The sequence below is a fragment of the Manis javanica genome, chromosome 12 (genome assembly GCF_040802235.1).
Source record: "Manis javanica isolate MJ-LG chromosome 12, MJ_LKY, whole genome shotgun sequence".
Lineage (NCBI taxonomy): Eukaryota > Metazoa > Chordata > Mammalia > Pholidota > Manidae > Manis > Manis javanica.
The window spans coordinates 104,142,277-104,169,663 of NC_133167.1; the positions used below are offsets into that span (position 1 = coordinate 104,142,277).

Here is a 27,387-nt window from a genome sequence, read left to right on the forward strand (position 1 = left end):
TTATAGGTAAAAAAAAAAAAAACTGGCTTGAATTAATATAATATTTAATCCTAATCAGAGGCAAAGGGGCGATATGCTGGGATATAGTAGATACACATCTTTTGATGCTACTTTCCTTCCCATAGGACCAGAATTAGTTTTCTCAGAAGTGAAAACCAAAAATACCAAGAACCATTTCCTTAGGAATTCTGCTGGCTTGCATACGTAAGACCACATGCACGCATTTTTTTTTTAGCTGTCTATATATGTCACAAGTGCTGACATTCAGGTATCTAGTTATAGGAAACATCTTTTAACTGAGTTTAATTGTACCCTCCAAACAAGTAAGATTCAAAGGCTTTACAAAATTGGTAACATTTATATACTAACCTGTAAGTTCATCTCAGTTCACTTGAGTGTTAAATTGTCAGGACAAGAAAGCCTTTTCTCACTGTGGCCCTAGACTGATTTGCTAATAAGATTAAGAAGTGGGGAGGGCTGCTCAGAGATAGATGGCGGCCAGACCCCCCAGGATATGCCTCGCTCCCAGTGCACGGCTGTGCCGGGTGACTCTGGCCTGCCCTGTGCAGGCAGAATGCCAGATCTCTCTGAACATGCTCTCTGAGCAACTAAGAGCAAAACTAATTAAGAAGATATCAGACAATTACTGCAAATATTCACCTGTCCACAGAGATGATTTCTAGATGCCACTTTGATTTGACATAAATGGAAATACTCAGGACAAATTTTTTTTCTCAAGCTTTAGTCCCACTGATTCTTGAAAATAAACAGTACACGTGTCCCCCATCCCCACAGCCACAGCCACGGCCACTGCAGCTACACTTCTACAATCTCTTTCAGCTGTCACTTTAGCTTGCTAAGGGGTCTCTACAATTTCATTGCTGTTCATGCACCTAACCCCTAATCCACTATCAGATGTCAGAATATCTTTCATTATAAGCAGCAAATATAATCAAGTTTCAGTCCTACTTAAATATTGCCTTATTTTCTTGTTTCTGCTCATAGAATAAATTTGAAAATCCTCAACGTGGCTGACAAGTCTTGCTACTCTGAATCTGCTAACTTCTTTAGTCACCACATCCTCCTCTGTCTCATCATTTTGAAGACATTGGCCTTTTATTTCTCTGCTCCTCAAATTAGCCACTTTCTTTCTAGTCTCAGGGTCAGGACCTTAGCAAATGTGAAAGGCCAGAAAGTCCCTTCATGTCTATATATCTTGACATACAAATGTCAACCATTCCTTCCTCAAGGAGTATTCCCAGGAATCCAAAACTGGGTTCTGTTTGCACTCTAGTAACTGTGTTTTTCTCAGTCCCCACTTCAAGCATTGCGCAGAAAAGTCTCAAGCACCTGCTTCATTCCCCTGTGGATAGAGTGACAACATTTGTTGTCTAAACTGGGAGCCTTTTGAGACTGCAGGCAGACTAGAGGCCAGCATGCTAACTGTGATGCAGGACTGCTCTGAGCAAAGCAGGGCGTGAGGTCCCCCACCCCCTGGAGGGAAACTTCCCATTTATGTATGTGGATGCTGACAAGCTTAAGGCTGCCGGACTTCAACTGAGGAGACAACACATAAGCAGTTGACAAGTTTTAAAAGCCGATGGTTAATCACATAACATGTTCTGCAAATGAAGTTAAAGTGTGAAATATCTTCAGCATCCTTTTCCTGCAGTAAACCATAATAAAAAATTCCCTAAATATCTTAAAGTAAAATTAAAGCAATATGCAATGTGCTTATCAGTAGCTGGACCACAGCCCAAATCAGAGCCACCAGTTAAACGCTATCCGGGCAAGTGAGGTGCTGTCTTTCTCAGGCTCCTTACCAGCCTCTCTCTCAGCCATCAGCAAGATACATTCAGCAGCTCATTTCCAGCCAGGGGCTGCAGGGGGCATTCACTACTCCATGTGCCTGCACTGAAGGTGGTGTGGATGTGAGGACCGTAAAGAGAAGCAGGCATGCAGCAGTTCCGAGAGCTTTCCTCTCTCCTCGTACCCACCTCAACCAAAAGTCCTCTCCAAGAACATTTTAATGTGAGGAGCGGCAGCCAACTTCCCTCCAGAGACTAGGCTTTCAAAGGAACTCTTCACAGAGGTGGGTAAAGAGCTGAACAGATGGGCACTGGGGTCCCTGAAACAGGCCACCTTTCTTTTTACATGTTTAGGACTCTTGTCAAGTTCATAGCTCTTAGTTAGACAGCGTACGTGCGTGTATCACACATAGTCTACTGGGGCTGCACGGTGGTTTTTCTTTCTTTGAGGGCTGATGTGAAAAGTATGAATCTTGAAGAGAGTGGGATCTGATCAAACCTGGCAAACAAATAGATAAAGGCCAAAGACTTGGGCATGGCCGGCGGCCTAGACTTTCACTGAGGAGGACCACTGTGGCCAAATTCAAGAAGCCTTTGGAGAAAGACAGGAAATGATGCTGAAGGGTCCAGATCCTTGGGCTAAGCTGTTTCCACTTTTTAACTGAAGTATGTAGAGGTTTTAAAAAAGAAGGTTGATAGCATATTTTTATTGTGATAATCAGGTTAGCAAAATGGCAGATTATTATGATAGATGAAACAGGCCTGCCATGAGGCTTTGGCAGCAGTCCAGGAGAGAAATGGTTAAACACTGAGCTGCGACAAAGCCAACTGGGAGGTAAAGAAAGGAGGGGACACCCAAGGTATTTCAGAGGTTTAGGTGATGCGTAGTTTTGACAGAGGTTTATGGAGTCTCTTGACACTTTTTCACTTGAATGATTCAAGCACCCGTCACTAAATTTGTGATGATAGGAAGTAAGAAGGGTGGAGAAAGAGATGATGAGTTTCAGATTTTTAAAGTTTCAGACTTTTTAAATTCAGCAAAAGCTCAGTAGTCTTGGCTCAGCACACTGATACTAGTCACTCTATTTTATAATTGAGGAGATTAAAAGTTAAGAGATGTTTTATTTGCTATCTCAAGGTCATCCGGCTACTATGTGGGAAGGGTTTTATTTCACATTCCTTGATTTTAAATTCCACTCCTGTTATAGAACTGGCTCTGCGGATTTGTCAATTCATGACTAAACACCATTTCTTCACCTGTAAAGCAGTGATGGTGTCTATCCCTTAGATTACGAGATAGATATTGTGAAGATTTAGTAAATAAAACAGAAATCTCTCAACTGAACCTTTTACTTGACTTCCTGCAAGATCCTTTAGAAACCTAATTACTGATGGGCAACTACCTCATCAAAAGAAAAACCATGTAAATGGTCATGCAGGTCGGCCCTACCGTTCCACATTGATTCCACTTAATTAGGGGACCAAAAACCATGTCCACATCTCCACTGGTGAGGATGGTGGATATGGAGCATGAAGAGACACCAGATGGCTCTTAACATTGGCTACCTAGTGACACGTTTACTCTCAACGTTTTTCATTTCTTTTGTTTCAGGCTAGTCTCCAATATTCCTTTGATGTAAATTTTTATTTGTGCATTTTATGTTTGTTATGTGAATCTGTTGCTGCTGAAAATGTTGAATCTTAAGGCTTTGTGAAAATTAGTGTGGTTCTTTGTGGTTATAAATAATAACAAATGCATTTTTTTGATAGAAAGGACAATCAAGTTTTTATCTTTTTATTCTTAAACATTGTTCATATTGATTCATTTGGATTGTTAATCATCATCAAATGTAAAAGATTATCTCAAATAAAAGCATGCCATGTAATGTCTGTTTTGCTTTTTGCTATAAATGGACCATTATGTTGCCAAGATAGGCTGTTACTATAATTTGTTTTCCTGGTTTGCACCCTTCCTGCTTCACTATGCAGAGATGTTTGTGTATTCGTCTAGTCTTACATTTTCATAGAGGACAAAAAAAAAAAAGAATGGTCACACATACCATAAAGCAGAAATATTTATCACTAAAGTTAGTGAAGGGTTGAGATGTGTTTAATTATGGAGTGTATATGGCAATAAATCCACCTGTGGAATCTTAAAAAGTTGCATTTAGATTAAGAGGATTTCATTACTTTAAAGGTGTAAAGATTTAAAGATTCAGCTACATAGTATTTAACAAAATGAATGGATAGAAGTTAAAGGGACTGGCTCGGAAGCCACACTGCCTGGGTTCAAAGGGCACCACAATACATATTACAGTGTGATCCTGGGCAAGTTACTAAATTCTCTCTGCCACTATTTAAGTGTAAAATGAGGTAAATAATCACTTTCATAGGATTATTGTAATGATTAAATGAGTTAGAATATGTAAAGCACTTAGCATATGTCTTGGCACATAATTAGCCCTCAATGTTTGTTAGCTTTTATAATGACTTGAGTGTATCTCTTGTTCTACTCTTGACAAATGATATTTATCAAATAAGCTTAGGCTTTGCTGAATATGAAATGCTGTAAGGAGGCCTCTTGGATTTCTTGTATCCACAGCATGACTTCTTTCCAACCTAAATTCATGAGAACTTCAACAAATTTTTCTTCTTGGTTTTGAAAATACAAATATTCCCTTAACAGGGCTACTACTAGCTGCAACTGGAAAATCCACACAATTTGGCCTTCATCCCTGACTCCCTTCTGCCAAAGAAGAGCCAACCTCTGTATCAGCACGACTTCACTCCAACACAATAGTCATTGCAGGCATAGTCCTCCTAACCCACTTTTACCCTCTAATAGAAAATACAATTACCCTGAACTCAGCAAAAAAAAAAAAAAAAAAAAAATCATATAGTAAGAAAGAACATGAGCAGCAAATAGAATTAATAAATTCTACATATAAAATCTCAAGTATGTTGGCCATACAGAAAAGCCTCAGTTTTTTGTGTGTGTTTGTTTTTTTAAGGTCTGGCACTGTGCTGTAAGTGATACAAATATAAACAAGAATTTTTAGCCTTAAGCAACTTATAATCTAGTTGAAAAGTAAATAGGAATAAATACAGTATTAGATAGTAGAGGATTACTTTTATGAGGAGTTTATAAGAAGTGTAAGATGGTGGAAGTCATGCTATTTTAGGGCAGAAAGGCATATTTGGAAAGAACATCCATCACTGCATCTTGACCCACACTGATGTTTAACAAGTTCTTTATTCAATTCTAGGTTTTTGAGCTGTTGCTTCTCTAATAAACTTTAGAAGCTGTCTCTCCAATGGTTAATGCTCATTTCTAATTATATGCATTACCAAAAAATCACCATTAATGTAACCAATGTTACAGAGAATCAATTTAAGGCAAAAACACAGGAAGATGACATCATGGAGCCTTTGAGCACCCTGAGAATAACACAGTGAACAAACCATAAAAGACCCAGAATGCCCAAAGCAACCTTGAGAAAGAACAAAGCAGAAGGCATCCCCCTCCCTGACCTCTAACTATATAACAAAGATACCATTTCAGAAGAGTATGACATTAGCATACAAGAGATGCATGGACACACAGATCATAGAAAGGCAGTGAAAGCAAGTCCATGCCTGTATGGTCAATTAATTTGCAAAGTAGTAAAGTGAATAAAATGCAGAAAGGAGAGTCTCTTCAATAAATGGTGTTGGGATAACTGGGCAGCTACACACAAAAGAATGATACTCAGCCCCAATCTAATACATACTTGAAAATTACCTCAAAATTACCTCTACGGCTGTCTGTCCAATGGTTAATGCTCATTTCTAATTATATACATTACCAAATGGATGCATATATATGCATACAATGGATGGTGACATTTTGAGGAAGTCTTATAGTGTTTTGATAGTGGCTCCATTTGTAGACATCCATTGTAGAGGTAATTTTTTGGGGGTTTGACAGCAAAAACAAAAAAACAAGTGGCACTATATTAAAGTAAAAAGGCTTTTCACAGAAAAGCCCACAAAATGGAAAGCCAACCAACCAAATGGGAGAAAATATTTGCCAACCATATATCTTATTGTGCGTTAATATTCAAGAATATATAAAGAACTCAGCCAACTCAACAGCCAGAAAAAAGAGCACCAAACTGGGAAAAAACTGGGCAAAGGATCTTAATAGAAACTTTTCCAAAGAAGACAGAGAGCCAACAGATGATTGAAATGGTGCTCAGTATCGCTAATCAACAGGGAGATGCAAATCAAAGCCACAGTGAGATACCACCTCACACCTACTAGAAGGGCTGTTACTAAGAGGTAATGAACAGCAAGTGCTGGCGAGGATGTGGAGTTAGGAATCCCCCCCGCCCTGTTGGTGGGGATATAAATTGGTCCAGCCACTATGGAAAACAATATGAGGCTTCCTCAAAATATTAAAACAGAACTACCATATGATTTCACAAATTCCACTTCTGAGTACTTATCTGAAGAAAATGAGAACACTAGCTCAAAAATATGTATGCACTCCCATGTGTACTGCAGCATTATTTATAATAGCCAACATATGGAAGCAACCTAAGCATCCATCAATAAGTGAATGGATAAAGTGTGTGTATTTATATACATATATATGATGTACATAAAATGGAATACTCTTCTGCCATTAAAAAAAAGGAAATCTTACCATTTGTGATAAAGGGACTTCAAAAGGCATTATGATATTTGAAATAAACCAGACAGAGAAAGAGAAATTCTGCATGGTCTCACTTACAGGTAGAATCAAGAAAATAAAACAAAACCCAAAAGCCAAATGTTTAACAAAAATAAGTAAAAAAATAACCAAGGCTCATGGATGTAGACAGCAGACTGGTGGTTACCAGAGATGGTAATAATTCCTCAGCTATTGTGTGAACTGATAGTAGGGGTCCAGGGGAGAAGCCTGCAGAGCAGGTACAAGGCTGCTGCAGTGGACCAAGCAGGATGCGATGGAGGAGTTAGTGTGGGGCTGTGACAGAGATGGAGAGGAAATCTCTGATGCCCCATAAAGGCTGCGACAAGGAGGGAAAGATAGGAATGAAGTACAGCTCCTTGGTTTCATGGAGGCAAAATAGATTATGCTGCCATGTACAGCCTACAGATGCCGTATACATTGATAAAGATGGGACTGAGAGAGGAAGAAACACATAATTGGGGAAGAAAATAAAAACTTCTAGTTTAGCCATAGTGTGTGTGAGGAACATATTGGCATTTCAGTGTTCCTGTTGCACATACGATTCTACAGCAGAGAACATGTTTGCGCTACAGGGTCTTTTCTATCTCAAGACTAGTCACTTGAGTATTTGTTAGGGGGACTTTCCTGGGCATGTGAGCATTGTAGAACGGGTCACAGCCTCTCTTGTCCGTATCTATTGGATGACAGTATCTCCCCACCCAGCTGTGACGAAAAAAAGTTTCCCAACACTGCCAAGTGGGGGCGGGGAGGGCACGAATACTCTGAGCTGGGAATCACAGGGCCATATTTAGAGGTAAAAGTGCAGATTGTTGACACCAAGGATGTGGACCATCTCATTCTGGAAAGGGGAGAAAATAGAAGAGGGAGCACCGCGGAGGGCTCCAGAATTAAAAACTGAGCCAAAGAGGAGGCTCCACGAAAGACAATCTGGCAGGAATTAACCCTGGTGCGCATGGTTAGCCGGAGTCCCGGAGGAGGCGCTGCCCGCAGGAGCAAGTGTACGTGACTCATGAATGAGTTTGAGTGAATAAAGACAGAAAAATAACCGCTTCCAAATCTATGTCTAAAGAGATCTGGACTGTAAAAGCCTTAATGCAGCCTCTGTGAAAACTTCAATAATCTTAAATTATTTTAGAAGGACATGGTGTTTGGGCAAAGTTCTGATAATAGGTGGAAGTTGTTTATCAACTCTTCAATCTACTAGCTGTATTTAAGGCTTGCTTTCCCGGGGCCTGAGACAGGTTAGGTGCTCCTCCCAGGGATCTGCATGAAGGTGGAGGAACCTCCACGTACGCAGAGCTTCCACCTGCCACTGTATAGTAATGCTGTGTGACTCTGATGTCTGGACTGCTGCTGACCAGGGCCAGCTTTCAGAAGGGGGCAAAGTGTTCCAGAAAGAGTTTATCAGGAGGGTGGAAGGAGCCTGAGCCAGTAAATTGGTAGGACTACCCTGGATACGGGAATCTTTGCTGCTCTGATCCTGGGCGCATTTGGGGCGGAGTTGTTACACATCTTTGACTTGAACAAGCGCAAACTGAATTTCCAAAAAGGCGCAGTCTCAAGGTTTGGGAAGGGGCAGGGGAGCCTTGCCTCATCCTCCCCAAACCACAATGATCTGAATTCAAACGCAGCCTGAGAACACGGGGAGCAGACAGTTTTCAGAGAGCGCAGCTCGGGGGTGGGCGGCCACTGAGTTGGAGGCGGCATTGCTGGCGGCAAGGGCCGACCTCCGTGCCCACCAGACTCAGTGCCGATCCAGATGTCCAGCTCCATCGTGATTGGTCCAGCTGTGACATTTCAGGCAATGAAGCCCAGAGGAGATGAACTGTAAATGGGGTCCATGGAGAGGGGTGGAGGGGGAGCGATGACTGAGGTTGAAGAATTAAACCACAAAGAAACTTATTAATCTTTTCCCTGTAGAGTAAAAAGTGCTTTTATATGTACTTTGGAATATATGTATATAGAATATGTGTGCTTTTAACACCTACCAACAGATCATACTTTTAAAAACTGTAGTAATTCATTGTTCTAATGATGAGTTAATAGTGAAGATTTCCCTAAACTTCCATACATTCTGGGTGTGAATACTCTTTATGTTTTTGCAATTTGAGGGGTAAAACAAAATTCTATCTTACTCTAATTTGAATTTTATGTTCACAATTAAAGGCAAATTTCTTTTTATTTATAAGCTATAATTATTTCCTTTTCCAAAATTTGCCTAGTCACACTGCTTATTTTTCTGATAAATTCATGGTTTGTTTGATATTCATTTGCAAAAACTCTGTCATATTTCAACAGATCACCTTATTTATTTAATATGGATGTATTTCTGCAAAAACAGCTCACAAGTTCCTGTAAATCACTGAGGCATGCCTGATATCACCTCCTGAAAGACTGAACACTTAGACACCTTCTCTTGTGAAAATTTGGGAATACAATTTCTAGAAAAGACTGACGTTTTTGTTAAAAGACATGGGGATCTGAAGCGAGATACGGGTTATTAAGATGATTCTCTTTTTAGAACAGCATTAGCAAAAAATTTAAAAACTAACAAGTTGGTTGTTTTAGGATAAAGTTCTAACTCATCATTCCTGTGCTTTGAAAGACACTTGGATGTTTTTTAATTGTCATAAAGAGCTTCTTCATTTAAGGTAGATTTCCCAAACAAAATGAGTTGCATTTGCTGCTGTATTTTAAGGGTAAAAAACAAAATTGTGGCCAAATATAGTTGGAAATGTTTTTGTGTGAAGTGAGATTTATAGAAGGATTTAGATACTTTTAAATGCTAGCATTCATTATGAAATGCTAAATAAAACTTGAATGTGTAGGATCCCCCAAAGTATTAGAATACAGCCCTTTGAGGTTTCTTTTTCAAAGTATGAGAAAGTATTCATGAAATAAAATTTGTATTAATGCTGACTTAAGGAAGTACACACTCCCTTGTAAATGGATCTTTTCTTGTATATTTGCCTTAGCATTGCCATCTTCATAGCAAAAATCATTCAGTTACTACAGCAAGAATAAATTTTATTTTGTATATAAAATTACTAGTGGAAATTTTTGAAAAGATTCATAAATGTCACACAAAATATCAGTTGTGTTGAGACCTAAATGCTGCTACACGTTGAGGGGGTGGGGGTGGGAGGGGAGGCGGGTGGGTGTGGGTGTGGTGTGTTTGTGTGCGTGTGTAAGTCAGGAAAAGGGGTCACTCTTTTAACTCCAGGAATATATAAAATGACATGTACACAAAAATGAAAACTTAATTTTTTGAAAGGCCTTCCTAAATACATACAGTGAAAAGAAAATAATACTTTAAAAATACTTCAGTGTGATTTGACTTATATGAATTTTACCTCCCTTTCAAATTTACTATAAGCCTTTTAGTTTTAGAGATTCATTTGCTATAATTTTTCAGGATCTACCCTGAATTAATTTTTCAAATTATTAAGTATGTAATTTAAAAATTTAGTTTTACTTTTGCCCATTGAAATCCACATTTATGAAGAGAAAAGGTAAAACTACAAGGCACTAATATGACTGAAAGGATTATCACCAGCCACCTATATTGACATAATTTGTTCATTGTCCATTTAAGTAGCAGGTACTATTGATAAAATGTAAGTAAATCACGGATAATTATTCACTTCTGGGTACCTAAGCTTGCCGTAGTTCTTGGTAATTACTGGTTCCCCTTCACTTTTCAGCACATAGGAACATTTCTTCTAAGAAGCAGGATTACGCATTGCCTATTGCCTATTAAAACCATTGCCAGCATCTCAGAAACTGAAGTAAATGTTTTCACAAACAGCATTTCCCATGAATAATGCTGAAATCAGACTGGTTTTTTTTTTCACTGAAAGTGCCTCCAGTAGCTGGCTCTTTTCCCATCGGCTACTTTGTAATTGTGAATATGACGAAGTGACTGAGATTCACAGATGCCAAAACATGAGCAGAGCCAATCTGCTTTCCAGATAGGATCAGGCAAGGAAGGTGGGATTCTGGGCCACAGGTGACTTCCAGGACGACACCTCTGCACAGCGGGGTTCACTATCTGTGACAGGCAGCCACCAGTTCTAATAACCTGAGTGGGAGAGAATCACACCTGAAAATGCGAATGGATGAAAAATAAAATGGGTTGCATAGTAACATCTTAAGCAGACTTCAGAGATGTATGTTTGGAAAGCTTAAGTCTCAAGCTTGGAAGTGTTTTTTATTATATTTAACACTTTTTGGGCTAGCACTGAAAAAAATATGCCCAAATTATGAATGATATAAAAAAAATCTTCTCCAAACCACCAACCTTATAAACAATATAATAGTAATTGAAAATGGCAGCTTGTTTCTTGTTTTTATTATAATATTTAGAAATTTATTTTTAGTGTATGCAGGTTCCATAGCATAAGGGCTATAGTTACATCACTGGAACAGAAAAATAAAAAGATCGTAAACTTGGTTTTTAGAAAGATCAGCTATGCTTTCATATAAACCACCTCTTGGTCCCGTGCTACAGTATTCAGGAATAACAGAATCACGGATTATTTAAAGCTGTTCTTACTGGTTGAACATATACATTTACGTATATTCAACTCATACATTCTGATTTCTGCCAAGCCTGACTGGCAATTTAACTCATGTAAGCTCATTCATGGTCAGAATTTATACACACAATCAAGTTTTTCCTTGTCGAATTCAGAGTAAGCTTTTATTAGACTTAATATATGTGAATATTAGAGCAATTTTACCAGAATGATGAGAAAATTAAAGGTATTTGTGTGTTAAACTATGAGTATAAATGCATTGTTCAAAATCCAATTTGTAAATAAAAGTGGCAATGTTTCCTTTAATTCCTAAGTTACTGATATTTAGATGTATCTACACATTTTAAGCAACAGTGGTATTTTTGGAAATTATACAGCACAAGAAAAAAAATAACATAGATGTTTTCCTAATTGTTTTTCAAGAAATACTCAATGCCAAGCTATAAATAAATTGAGAGGTTATTTAGAGATGGTAAGCTCTCTGAGAGAAGGGGCCCTGTTTGTTTACCTTGTCATCATTTAGCATGGTGCCAAATACATGTTTAATAAGTATTTGTGGAATGAATTAATAGATAAAGAATTTGAGTCAATTTTAAAAAATAAATGAGCTTAGTCAAAACATTTTACAAAATACACGTATTTAGCAATTTATATAAAATATAAATTATGCCTAACTCCATGAATTAACTTACAGTTGAATTTTAAGTAATATGAAAGGAATTAGTTAAAATACTCATGTATCATTTTTTTTCTCTTTTTTGGGTGAAATATAGGGGAATAAAGAACCCATTACCCCTTAGAAACTGTACTTCTAAAAAGTTTCCAAAACAATTGAATTCTAAAATGTGATGGTACTTATTTGCAGCAATTATGTGAAACTAGGCTTGTTCACCACTGGGCTGCATCTCTTCTCAGCCAACATGGCATCCAGAGCTGAGACAAGGGCCATATGACCTCCACAGTGACATGCTTAAACATTCACACCTTTTATGTTTTCAACAGCACACTTTTATTCTTATTATTTAAGGCATACCATATTCTAAGCACAGGCTGAGTTCTTTACATACATAATCTCATCAAAGTAGAACTATTATTATCCCCATTATACGGACAAGAGAATATAGGCTCAGACAGGTAAGGAAGTTATCCAAGGCCATGCCAGGGAGTGGTGGAACAGGGTTTCCACTGGCCAGGCAGAGAACAATGATTCAGTCACTGTCTCTCGGTCTGTTAGAGGAACCACTCTAAAGGGCATACTAGATGTCAAGGGAAGGGATACATTTAGAGACTCTAGGAATCTGCCCGGGCTTCTGGGTTAGGAATGTAAAACAGTTCCAAAGGGGTGTTTGGAGGAAGCAGGTAGCAGTTCACTGAAGAATTAATGAAACATTTGATGGTAGACATTGTAGTCATATTAGTGTTCTAGGCAAGGAAAGAGATCAATTTAATTATGTGCAGACGAGAAAAGGAGAAACAGATGTGGTAGCAGGGAGGATGACCAAGGTGTGTCTCTAGCCTGCAAGAGAGAGTGGTCAGCAGCAGGGGAGATCTATTCAGGGGACAGAAGTTTCCAGGGTCAGGGATATAGATCAGTCCATACATTCAATCGAAAGCCCTCTGTACCCTAAAAGTAAACCTGAATGGTGAACATATTTTTGTACCATTTTCATATAAAAATATTGGTATTGTTTGTAGTTATTCCATAGTAATTTCCTACATCTATTTCATACCATAAATGTTTACTCAGTAACAGAGGGGTGTCAAGATTTATGGACTATTCATTCAATAGCGTGTGATAGGTGCTACGTTATTCCTGTACTGGGTCCCAGAGATGAAAGACTCAGACCTGGCCTCAGGATCCTCGGAGTCTAGCCAACCAGACAAGGTAAGAGCTGCTTCAATCCAGGATGAAGTCAGCGCTCTGAGATCAAGAGGGGATCCTAGCCAGAGGGTACGGAAAGAAGGCTTTCAAAAAGCAGCACCAATAATTGAATATTGTAGTTGAATTTTAACATTTAAATATATACATATGTGTAGGAGCATGTATGCATGTATGACATACATATGTTCTATCAATATTGGGTTTCAGAACCAGGGTCTCTTAGAGAACATTGTTAATATTATTTCCAACCACCATCTCTAAGTGATGGGAAGGTTTATGAAACATTCCCATTAAAAACTGCTTCGTTTAGAACATCTCTAGACATTGATGTATCAGCTATATTTCAGGCTTAGAAATGATGAAACTTAAAATCATATTGCTTAATATCAGGTTTGCACTGTTATTTTTGAGAATCAAAACTACGAGGAAAAAAATTCAACATAGACTCAAAGGAAGATGCACTGCAGCCAATGTGTTACCGGACAGACGCAGAACAGCCGCTGAAGCCACATGACGCCTATTCCCCCAACACCTCTAACATGGACAAGATTATTGTCATTTTACAGATGAAGCAGCTGAGGCGGTAAGATGTTTATGAACAATAGAAGGTTTACTCACACGCTTACAGTAAGGACAACACTGAGAATGGATAATCACAAAACTGGCAAGTTTAAAAAGGGCCAAAGTGTCCATGGGTGACCAAAAGAAATCTTTATACTAACATTTAATAATCAAAACCTCAAAAAAAATTAGACACCAGAGAGACCTATTTCTAAACAGAAACATTTAAAAGCTATTAAATCTACAGAGATCATTATGAAAGGGACAAACTGCAAAAGTCAACAGTCGAATGGAACCTGGAATCCCGGGTGGTCCCGTATGAAGCAGTTTAGTTTTTGTTTTTTTAATTTGAGATATTGGTTGTTATAGTGATCTACATCACCTCACAAGATGTGGACTTTTAACATTAATATACAGACTTAATAATTTAATACAGCAAAGGGGCATCATTAAGATATGAAACCATTAATATTTAACATCCAAATGTTAAGTTATTATGCCAAAATGGCCCGGAGGGAAAAAGGGAATCACAGTGTGGAATGAAGTGCACGTCCGAAGTGACACTTCATGGAAGCCTCTCGTTTGATTGGATTTGCTACACAATTGCTCTGCAGGTAAATGAAGGGGGAGATGCGCCCCTCTTCCGTTCTGTAGGTCTGTTTTTCTTTCCCTTCTTCCTCCTTCACTTTCTCCCCTAATTGTCCTCTATAAAACATGTGTACCTTACATGAATCTAAAGAGTGTCTGGAGCATTGAAAACTTCGGGCACTAAATACCACAAACTACTCCTAAGGGACACTTCAGTTAAACTTGACCCTTGGCTACTGTGCTTTCAGCTCTACTATTCAAATCACTGCAATGAGCAATTGGACAGAGAGGGAAACCGTGATAGGGAAATGGTTGAGACGGACTCCCTGGGACTGGATCAGAGGGTCCCTGAGTTGCCAGTCTAAGAATTTTCTATTTTACCCCAAAAAACGGTAGGAAACCACTGAAGGTTTTCAGCTGCCTGACGTGGCCAATGTCATGCATTAGCGAAGAAAAGTTGACAGCTTTGGTTGGATCCTTGAGTAAGGAGAAAATTCTAGGAAATGGCGGGTTATTTAGGAAGCCTCCATTAAGCTGTGCACAAAATAGTGCAGGTGTCTATCGTTATAGATCAAAACTAGATGTAAGGTATTTATATTGTTTTGAAAATTAATCATTTAAAAATTTTGTCTGGTATCACATACATCATATGACTGTGTGAATTAAAGGGTCTTAAAATGGAATAATGTTGAAGCGTATTTAGATCACAAATAATGCCTCAGAGATTGAGAGAGAGAGAGATTGTCAAAAACCTGTGAAAACTTGCCTACTGCACTGAAAAATTACCCTCTAGTGAATTGCCTTCAGGCTGCATTTTCAGAAATTATATTCCAGTAGTGGTCAATTTTTCAACCCGAAGGGTGATATTTCTCTCCATAAATTTGATTCCCAGTCAATGTATATTTCTTATGTAGAATATGATCTAGGTGTTTCACAGTTAAAAATAACCAAGGTTAAAATGTCTCATAAATACACAATATCATTAAACATCGGCCAAGCAAGGTGAGTGCTGGTATTCGACGTGTATAGGTACTTGTCACTTTCTTTCTCAGACAATTTACACAAACAGTGAAGCCCATTATTTACAGTTCCTATTGTCAGAAGCTGCTGTTCTTCTCCTTATCCAAATAGGAGAATGTGCTACTTATTTCTGTAAAGGAACAGGCCAGTTTTTTGTAATGCCACACCATGCTATAATTGCAGTGAAGTGGATTGAATACAGGTAAATGACAAAGAGGGAAATGATTGAGTTTACCTTCATTCCAAATACAAGTTTGTTCCTAAGATTACCACCCTGAATGTTTTATAAACCTGTATGCTTCCCCCCCACCATATAACAGTACACATCATCTCAGGTTAGATTCCTGCACACAGCTCTGTACAGAGAGTGCACTGACATTCCGTGAGAAGCTGATACAGCCTGATTTACAGCCAGTGGGTGTCAGAAAGAGGTCCACACTCTTCTCTCCAATTCACTCACTCAACTCTGGGGCAATCACTCATTTAACTGACTTCAATCACCCACTTCTCAGCTACAGGAGAGTTCATGTAAGTCTCCAATAATTAACTTTTCACCTGAGTTTTTATTTACAACTTAACACAAAGCATCTAACTTGTTGGCACAGCTTTGAATGCAAACTTTTGTCCACTATTGAATTAATCCTTTTTCTTACAGACCAATTCTTCCTCATGCCAACCTCTAACCTCTGTGCTTACCGTGATGTCTAGAAACTCTGAGCCACTTGTGACCCTACTTCTTATAATCGCCTAAGTGCAGAGCACATTTTTGTAAATCCCCCCTATTTGCTTCTGCTGTTCATTCCATTGTAACCCTGGAATTCTTCACCCCAAACAATGGCAAGAGACTTGTAGATATTTTCTCCCCCTGCAGTCTCTTCCTGCCTGTCTGCCCTATTTGCTGTCTCACCACTAATCTGACCCTACGTTAATCACAACTTCCCTGTTCAGTAACCTAACATAGCTGCGTCTGTCTCAGCTATGTTGTCACTGGCACTTGTGGAGGGGGTCTTACCCAAGAGAAGGGACAGGTGTTATTCTGTGATGCCCAATGCGTGACGAATTATGCTTTATGATTAACATTCTATTTGGAGTCAAAGGAGAAAAATACTAATGGACATATTCTAGTAAATCTATAGGCTTTTTTAAACTACCTACTTGTTGTTCTTTTTTGAAGGTATTTTCCCAGTTAAAATTTCTTCCACTTACATCTACTTGATATGCCACTTGGAAGTGATTCTCAGACACTGAAAATCTTCCACTTTTTTATTGAGAAATATTTGTGTGAATGGTGGAAGTTTTGTTTATTCACCTATTTTATCTCTTGAACTGAATTCCTTTTTAAATAGGATCTAAATATTGATTTGCTGTTAATCTCAATGCTTTATTTCTAATCAACATTGTAAACACCATTCAGCCAGGGGCTCAGTTCAGCCACTGGATTTGTTTCTGAACAGAATATAAATGCTGAAGTGGTACAGGCATCATCCATTTTTTTTCTTGATCAACAATGGCCTCTATCCTTTAAGAACATTTTTTCCATATAGTAACAATGATCAACCTTTACTGAATATGTAATTACATGCAGATATTATTCCCTGTGATATATTGATCATCTCGTCTAAACTTCACCATAACCTGGTAAGGTTTAACTGATCAAGAAATTGAAGCTTTAAAATTAAAATCACTTGGCAAAAACACATGCGTAATTTCTAAATAAGTATTTTGGTAGAATTTTCTCTAACTTTAAAGCCCATTTTAATAATCTCCAAGCACTACTTTCTTCCTATAGGAAGTTATAGGAAACTGCATTTACACAGTACCATTCCTTTCTCAGATGTAAACATGAGGACATGATTTTGCCTATTCATCCTTAGTAACAACACAGTCTGAGACCTACCTAGTAACCAGTCAAATACTGTTGTACTGAACTAATTGTACTTGCTTAATTAGGGTGCAAAATATCTCTTCTTTCAGGTGTGCCACATAGATTATATAAATATATATCTAAATAGTATTCTCTAAAACTGTATTTCAAAAGTTTTGACTGACAGAATACCAAAAGTTGTACTTCAAAGGGAGCTGACCATCCTTTTCTCTGAGAGGCACTGGCTAAATGCAGCCTAGAGGATGAAGCCTCTGTGACCTTGGAATAATTACTGTAATCATTCTATGCCTCATTTTCTTCATGTGTAAAACAGGGCTGACAACAGTAAAATGTGTGCATAGATTTCATATGAGAATTAAGTCAACTAATACATAAAAAGGCACTTAAGGTCAGAATCTGACCTACTGTTAACACTAAATGTTGTTACTAATGTGCTATTACTTATACATAACATAGAGCAGTTTCAAATATGGGTGATATTTTGATCTTCATATTCTTAAAATTACTAACAACCCCAAAGAGCTTTGGTGGGGTTATGTGGGTTATATCTATTGTATTTACCATATTAGAAACTAAGTCTAAGAACATTTAAAAATAATGATCTAAAATGATACTATAGGCTCTATATGTGCTGGCAAATGTTTATGAAAACAGATAAAAATTTTCTTAAAAAGTGCCATTTAAAAAATTTTCCCAAGTTCTGCTTTGTGATATCCCATATCACGCACCTCTGGAAACTCACTATACACCAGCGGACAAAAAAGACGTATCATGTCAAAGCATTAATACAGGACATAGTTTTAAGCTTAAGGATTCCCTGAAAGAAGATGGAGGTAGCCTAGGGTTCCCCCAGACCATGCATTGAGAAGCAATGCTTTATACAAGAGCTTCTACGAGCAGGTTGATTCTCTGGAATCAATTATAGAGGTTGCATGAATCTCATGGTTCTGAACACTAATGGTTTCTGCCAAGTGCTCATTATTTTGGTATATATCCAATGTTGCATTCTCCAAGGTTTGGGGATGTACTATGTTTATCTTAGGAAGAAAAGATGTAATTTTGTACCCATTAGGACAGTAAATTCTAAGGTAAGCAATATTTTCCTCTGAACAGCTATTCCACTATCCTGGAAATGTATGTCTGCTCTGCTTTACTCACTGGTGTGCGTGGGGGCTTCCTTCCAGCTTCCCTCCAGCATTTCTCCAGGCAGAGGATGACACCACAAACGATCTTCCCAAACAGCAAATCTGATCATATCCTTCCCTGCTTAAAATCTTCATGACCCTCCTCCACGTTCACAGGGTAACATTCCAACTGCTGAACATGATGTGCAAAGCCAAATGCAATCCGTTCCAGTTTACCTTTCTCGTTTCCGTGTTAACCAATTCCCTTCCATTTAAACTTTAAAATTCTTCCCTCACCACTCTGCAGTTGTGGAAAGCACAATGTGTATTCCATACACCATCTTTGGTCTGCCTGGGATGGCACCACTCCTCTCCACCTAGCTCTTACTCACTTCTGCAATTCATCTTCTCTTAGCATCTTTTCTAACTTTTCTACTCCACTTCCTCTGTTTTCCATCCAGGCTGACTTTAGATGCCATTTATCCCCATGGCCATCAGGGCCAACTGTGACGTAGGTTTTCTTACTCTGTTTACTTATCTGTTTTTTCCACTGAATGGAATGGTAACTTATCTTTGTATCCCCAGTGCCTAGTACAGTACCTGACATATAGTTGGTGTTTAGTAATAATGTTTAAAGAAAATGAATACTATAAAGTTAAATTAACATCACTTTCCTTCCCATTTGCTGTGCTTTAAAAAAAAAAAGGAAGGCGGAGCCAAGATGGTGGTGTGAGTAGAGCGGCGGAAATCTCCGCCCAAAACCACATATATTTTTGAAAATACAACAAAGACAACTCTTCCTAAAACAGAGACCAGAAGACACAGGACAACAGCCAGACCACATACACACCTGCGAGAACCCAGCGCCTCACGAAGGGGGAGAGGAAGGCCACAAACCAACAAGGGAAGTTCTTCCAGCTGTCACTCGTGCCAGCTCTGCAAACTATCTCTATCACCATGAAAAGGCAAAATTTAAGGCAGACAAAAATAACAGAGACAACAGCTGAGAAGGAGACAGACCTAACCAGTCTTCCTGAAAAAGAATTCAAAATAAAAATCATAAACATGCTGATGGAGATGCAGAGAAATATACAAAAGCTAAGGGATGAAGCCTGGAGGGAGATTACAGATGCCCGGAAAGAGATTACAGACGTCCAGAAGGAGATTACAGAAGTGAAACAAACTCTGGAAGGATTTATAAGCAGAATGGATAAGATGCAAGAGGACATTAATGGAATAGAAAGCAGAGAACAGGAACGCATAGAAGCTGACACAGAGAGAGATAAAAGGATCTCCAGGAATGAAACAATATTAAGAGAATTGTGTGACCAATCCAAAAGGAACAATATCCGTGTTATAGGGGTACCAGAAGAAGGAGAGAGAGGAAAAAGGGATAGAAAATATCTTTGAAGAAATAATTGCTGAAAACTTCCCCAAACTGGGGGAGGAAATAATTGAACAGACCACAGAAATACACAGAACCCCCAACAGAAAGGATCCAATGAGGACAACACCAAGACACATAATAATTAAAATGGCAAAGATCAAGGACAAGGAAAGAGTTTTAAAGGCAGCTAGAGAGAAAAAGGTCACCTATAAAGGAAAACCCATCAGACTATCATCAGACTTCTAAACAGAAAACTTACAGGCTAGAAGAGAATGGCATGATATATTTAATGCAATGAAACAGAAGGACCTTGAACCAAGGATGCTGTATCCAGCACGATTATTGTTTAAATATGAAGGAGGGATTAAACAATTCCCAGACAAGCAAAAGTTGAGGGAATTTGCCTCCCACAAACCACCTCTACAGGGTATTTTAGAGGGACTGTTCCAGAGAGGAGCACTCCTAAGACTAAACAGATATTACCAGAGAAAATAAAATCACAGGAAAGAAAGTAGACCAACCAAATACTAACTAAATGCAAAAAATAAAATCAACTACCCACTAAAAGCAGTTAAAGGAAACATGAAAGAGCACAGAATAAAACAAACAACACATAAAGAATGGAGGAAGAGGAATAAGAAGGGAGAGAAGAAAAGAATCTCCAGACAGTGTGTATAACAGCTCAATAAGTGAGCTAAGTTAGGCAGTAAGATACTAAAGAGGCTAACCTTGAACCTTTGGTAACCACGAATCTAAAGCGTGCAATGGCAATAAGTACATATCTTTCAATAGTCACCCTAAATGTAAATGGACTGAATGCACCAATCAAAAGACACAGAGTAACAGAATGGATAAAACAGCAAGACCCATCTATATGCTGCCTACAAGAAACTCATCTCAAACCCAAAGACATGCACAGACTAAAAGTCAAGGGATGGAAAAACATATTTCAAGCAAACAACAGAGAGAAGAAAGCAGGGGTTGCAGTACTAATATCAGAAAAAATAGACTTCAAAGCAAAGAAAGTAACAAGAGATAAAGAAGGACACTACATAATGATAAAGGGCTCAGTCCAAAAAGAGGACATAACCATTCTAAACATATATGCACCCAACACAGGAGCACCAGCATATGTGAAACAAATACTAACAGAACTAAAGGGGGAAATAGACTGCAATGCATTCATTTTAGGAGACTTCAACACGCCACTCACACCAAAGGATAGATCCACTGGGCAGAAAATAAGTAAGGACACGGAGGCACTGAACAACACACTAGAACAGATGGACCTAATAGACATCTACAGAGCTCTACATCCAAAAGCAACAGGATATACATTCTTCACAAGTGTACATGGAACATTCTCCAGAATAGACCACATACTAGCTCACAAAAAGAGCCTCAGTAAATTCCAAAATATTGAAATTCTACCAAAAAACTGTTCAGAACACAAAGATATAAAACTAGAAATAAATTCTACAAAGAAAACAAAAAGGCTCACAAACACTTGGAGGCTTAACAACATGCTCCTAAATAATCAATGGATCAACAAACAAATTAAAATAGAGATCAAGGAATATATGGAAAGAAATGACAACAACAATACAAAGCCCCAACTTCTGTGGGATGCAGCGAAAGCATTCTTAAGAGGAAAGTATATAGCAATCCAGGCACACCTGAAGAAGGAAAACCAGTCCCAAATGAATAGTCTAACATCACAATTATCAATACTGGAAAAAGAAGAACAAATGAGGCCTAAAGTCAGCAGAAGTAGGGACATAATAAAGATCAGAGAAGAAATAAACAAAATTGAGAAGAATAAAACAAGAGCAAAAATCAATGAAACCAAGAGCTGATTCTTTGAGAAAATAAACAAAATAGATAAGCCTCTAGCCAAACTTAAGACAAAAAGAGAATCAACACAAATCAACAGAATCAGAAATGAGAAAGGAAAAATCACGACAGACTCCACAGAAATATAAAGAATTATTAGAGACTACTATGAAAACCTATATGCTAACAAGCTGGAAAACCTAGAAGAAATGAACAACTTCCTAGAAAAATACAACCATCCAAGACTGACCAAGGAAAAAACACAAAAGTTAAACAAACCAATTATGAGCAAAGAAATTGAAATGATAATCAAAAAACTACCCAAGAACAAAACCCCCAGGCCAGACAGATTTGCCTCAGAATTTTATCAGACATACAGAGAAGATATAATATCTATTCTCCTTAAAGTTTTCCAAAAAATAGAAGAGGAGGGAAGACTTCCAAACTCATTCTATGAAGCCAACATCACCATAATACCAAAACCAGGCAAAGACCTCACCAAAAGAGAAAATTACAGACCAATATCCCTGAAGAATGTAGATGCAAAAATACTCAATAAAATATTAACAAACTGAATTCAAAAATATATCAAAAGGATCATATACCCTGACCAAGTGGGATTCATCCCAGGGATGCAAGGATGGTACAACACTCGAAAATCCATCAACATCATCCACCACATCAACAAAAAGAAGGACAAAAACCACATGATCATCTCCATAGATGCTGAAAAAGCATTTGACAAAATTCAACATCCATTCATGATAAAAACTCTCAGCAAAATGGGTATACAGGGCAAGTACCTCAACATAATAAAGGCCATATATGATAAACCCACAGCCAACATCATACTGAACAGCGAGAAGCTGAAAGCTTTTCCTCTGAGATTGGGAACATGACAGGGATGCCCACTCTCCCCACTGTTATTCAATGTGGTACTGGAGGTCCAAGCCACAGCAATTAGACAAAACAAAGAAATACAAGGAATCCAGATTGGTAAAGAAGAAGTTAAACTGTCACTTATTGCAGATCACATGATATTGTACATAAAAAAACCTAAAGACTCTACTCCAAAACTACTAGAACTGATTTTGGAAAACAGTAAAGTTGCAGGATACAAAATTAACACACAGAAATCTGTGGCTTTCCTATATACTAACAATGAGCCAATAGAAAGAGAATTCAGGAAAACAATTCCATTCACAATTGCATCAAAAAAGAATAAAATACCCAGGAATAAACCTAACCAAAGAAGTGAAAGACCTATACCCTGAAAACTACAAGTCACTCTTAAGAGAAATTAAAAGGGGACACTAACAAATGGAAACTCATCCCATGCTCTTGGCTAGGAAGAATTAATATCATCAAAATCGCCACATCCTGCCCAAAGAAATATACAGATTTGATGCAATCCCTATCAAATTAGCAGCAACATTCTTCAACGAACTGGAACAAATAGTTCAAAAATTCATATGGAAACATCAAAGACCCTGAATAGCCAAAGCAATCCTGAGAAAGAAGAATAAAGTGGGAGGGGATCTCACTCCCCAACTTCAAGCTCTACTACAAAGCCATAGTAATCAAGACAATTTGGTACTGGCACAAGAACAGAGCCACAGAACAGTGGAACAGAATGAGACACCAGACATTAACTCAAACATATATGGTCAATTAATATTTGATAAAGGAGCCATGGACATACAATGGGGAAATGACAGTCTCTTCAACAGATGGTGCTGGCAAAACTGGACAGCTACATGTAGGAGAATGAAACTGGACCATTGTCTAATGCCATACACAAAAGTAAATTCAAAATGAATCAAAGACCTGAATGTAAGTCATGAAACCATAAAACTCTTAGAAAAAAACATAGGCAAAAATCTCTTAGACATAAACATGAGTGACCTCTTCTTGAACATATCTCCCTGGGCAAGGTAAACAATAGCAATAAATGAACAAGTGGGACTATATTAAGCTGAAAAGCTTCTGTACAGCAAAGGACACCATCAATAGAACACAAAGGTACCCTACAGTATGTGAGAATATATTTGTAAATGACAGATCTGATAAAGGCTTGACATCCAAAATATATAAAGAACTCACCCACCTCAACAAACAAAAAACAAATAATCCAATTAAAAAATGGGCAGAGGAGCTGAACAGACAATTCCCAAAAAATAAATTCAGATGGCCAACAGCTACATGAAAAGGTGCTCCACATCGCTAATTATCAGAGAAATGCAAATTAAAACCACAATGAGATATCACCTCACACAAGTAAGGATGGCTACCATCCAAAAGACAAACAACAATAAATGTTGGCGAGGTTGTGGAGAAAGGGGAACCCTCCTACACTGCTGGTGGGAATGTAAATTAGTTCAACCATTGTGGAGGTTCCTCAAAATGCTCAAAACAGACTTACCATTTGACCCAGGAATTCCACTCCTAGGAATTTACCCTAAGGATGTAGCACTCCAGTTTGAAAAAGACAGATGCACCCCTATGTTTATCGCAGCACTATTTACAATAGCCAAGAATTGGAAGCAACCTAAGTGTCCATCAGTAGATGAATGGATAAAGAAGATGTGGTACATATACACAATGGAATATTATTTGCCATAAGAAGAAATCAAATCCTACCATTTACAACAACATGGATGGAGCTAGAGGGTATTATGCTCAGTGAAATAAGCCAAGTGGAGACAGAGAAATACCAAATTATTTCACTCATCTGTGGAGTATAAGAACAAAGGAAAAACTGAAGGAACAAAACAGCAGCAAAATCACAGAACCCAAGAATGGACTAATAGGTACAAAAGGGAAAGGGACTGGGGAGGATGGGTGGGTAGGGAGGGATAAGGGGGGGGAAGAAGAAAGGGGTTATGATTAGCATGCATAATGTGGGGGGTGGGAGAAAGGGGAGGGCTGTGCAACACAGAGAAGACAAGTAGTGATTCTACAACACTTTGCTATGCTGATGGACAGTGACTGTAATGGGGTTTGTGGGAGTGGGCTTGGTATAGGGGAGAGCCTAGTATACATAATACTCCTCATGTAATTGTAGATTAATGATACCAAAAAAAAAAGAAAGAAAAGGGGGATTACTCCCTGATAGGATAAAACTAACTGCAAATCACCAATTAATGCATGCTTTACATATCCTTAATTTTGCTCTTTTAAAGGGTGTCAGATGATCAGCTATGGAAGTACATTTTTCTGATAATATTCCTTTCTCTTTAAAAAAAAAAAAAAAGCAGTTCCTGTGTGGTGATCTCCAATAGGTTCTTCACAATGGTATAATGGTCATATCAAAGTGTGGGCAAAGGGTTTGTTTGTGTTTATACAGAGGATCAAAGCCTAATGTGACTATCCAGAAAACGAATTAAGATACGATATGAAGAAGAACTTCCAACATCAACATTCTCTGGAAGAGTCATTCCAGAAGATGATCATCATAAAACCTCCACAAAGATCCTGGCGCTGTTGCAGGTGTAGCTGCATTCATCCCACCGGTTCCTGGACTTGCCATTGGAATGAAGAGGGAGATATCTAAGCTGGCCTGTGCATACAGTAGAACAACAAATTTGACTGGATCTATACTGTCGGAACTCAACCAAGAATTAGGAGAAGTGCAAGTTGCAGTGCTCCAAATTCTTGCGACTATAGACTATCTACTGTTAAAAGAACACATGGGATGTGAACAGTTCCCAGGAATGTGTTGTTTTAATTTGTGTGATTTTTCTCAAACTATTCAAATTCAGTTAGACAATATCCATCATATCATTGATAAGTTTTCACAAATGCCTAGGGTACCTAACTGGTTTTCTTGGTTTCACTGGATATGGCTGGTAATTGTAGGTCTGCTTTGGTTATGTAGCTGTATTTCTATTATGTTAATGTGTGTATGCAATTTAATTAGTAGTTTAAAACCTATACATGCTTATGTTACACTACAAGAAGATATGTCAAAGAAATAATCAATCCTCCCATGTTTTCTTCCGTCTGCTACTTCCATAGCTTTTCTTCTTCCTTCCTAATTACAACCCTTTAGTACAATTTGTGCCTTACATCGAAAATTACCGAGTATCATAATTCTTCCAAGTGGTAAAGTTACCTCAAGACAAATGCTGGGCATAGAAGCCACAGGGCATAAATCTGCAAGGAAGTAAAAAGCTAACCTTTTCAAACAATAAGGCTTCTCTCTCACTTACCAACTTTACATTTCCCTATATGGCCCCGGAAGATGACTGGTTAGCCAAAGACGGGTAAGATTCCTCAAGGGAGGAACAACCTAAGACAGGCACAGTTGCAGGGGGTCCATCAGGTGAGAAATTGGGGATCAACAGAGGTGAGGCTTAGAACTTCAACCCCCCTGTTTTGAGAGAAATCTTCTGCATCCGTGGATGTTTTGTTGCCCTTGTCTAGCTTGGATTAATACTTAGTCTACAGGCACACACCTGATCATCTACATTTGCCCTCTTACAGCACTAAATTATGTTTTCTACCTTTATCTTGCATTTACCTACCACTTCAGCATTTTATTTTAAAAAATAATTATAATAAGGGAGAAACGTAAGATTCACATATAAGTTAAATATAAAAATCAAACGAATAATCATATCTGACTTGATTGTTTATAGTTCATGATGTGTGATCAAAACCAAAAGTTTCTGTGATGACTGCCCCTGTACTGCTGTATAGGTGTATCTACATAAGGAGATGCGTAAGAACTTATTCACTATGTAAGAACTTGTTCGTTATGCTTCAGAAGATTGGAGACTGTTGAGAATTAGGCTTGGGGTTGATTAATGATTGTGCATTTAGTCCCCTGTACAGAATTTTATTGTTAACAACCATATTATTAATTAATATGGGAGATGCCCTCTCAAAAAAAGAAAAGAAAAATAAACCTTTATATTGCACAGCTAGTAATATGTTTTACTAGCTTAGTGACTCTAACTTTGAATTCTTTAAGATGTACAAATAATAACTATTTGAATTTTTAAAAAATACATTAGGTTGTAGGTTTAATATTGGATAAATTAAAATGGTTACTCTTAAACAGTAGCTCAACTATAATACACTGAAAAATAATAAAGTAGAATCTCATTTCTAAGTTCAAATGAAATTGTTGGAATTGATGTTTTTAATATAGTACACTCTGCTCCTTGAACATATCTCAAGGAATTCATTCATCAATCAATCTTGAAATAAAATAGTTTGTCATGATTTAAAAATGTTTCAAATACATTTATTCTTAATGTTTTAAAATTCTGCTGCAATGGTTAGGCATTCTTGGAAAATTTCAGCTCCTCTGTCTGTACAATACGACACAGTGATCAGATCGTGCATTCTGAAGTTAGCCTTACCTGGCTTCAAATTTAAGTTCTCTTGACTTCCTACCTGCAATTTGGGGGCACATCAGAGACTCACTTCTCAGCTATAAAATGGGATGAACCACAGCCTACCTCTTACAGGCTATTCTGAGGATGATATTAGATAAAAGGTGAACAGAGCTAAATCCACAGGACACAGTGAGACTTTACAAATGATTCCATTTGCTTACTTTGTTATTTTATTATAACTTCAATAAGATATTTAAAATTGACACTCCTTTCGAACTCATCCCACCGAGTTCTCCTTTATTCATAATACCTGTGTGGCTGGCAGCACTCCCTAGCTGTAGCATTCTCAGCCATGTTTTAAGAGGCATGGAAGTGTTTAGAGCATCTGGCTCTTCAGAACCAGCTGGCCTGTCTCATAAACTCTCCCTCCTGTTGTCCAAATTTCCACAGTCAGCATGAAACTCACAGGGGATTCAAGAAGACAATGTTGCCAGTGAACAAATAATAGTTTATGATTCGACAGGGTCACAAGTCAGTGTCTCCCTCAAGATGGTAAACTCTTGCTTTAACAATAACTGCTTTTGCCTAAATTACTCTATCAAGTCTTTCCGAGATGAGTTCTGTACTTAATACGGGTGCAGGAACATACGGTTGGCAGTGGCTGCACAAGGAATGTGTTGA

At 38.1% G+C, this 27,387-nt stretch overlaps 1 protein-coding gene across 2 annotated transcripts in view; it reads right to left on the reverse strand.

The window, feature by feature from the left end:
• Window positions 1-27,387, reverse strand: part of TENM3 (teneurin transmembrane protein 3) — a 2,338,142-nt gene that overhangs the window by 1,848,232 nt on the left and 462,523 nt on the right. The gene's annotated exons all lie outside the window — the stretch shown is intronic.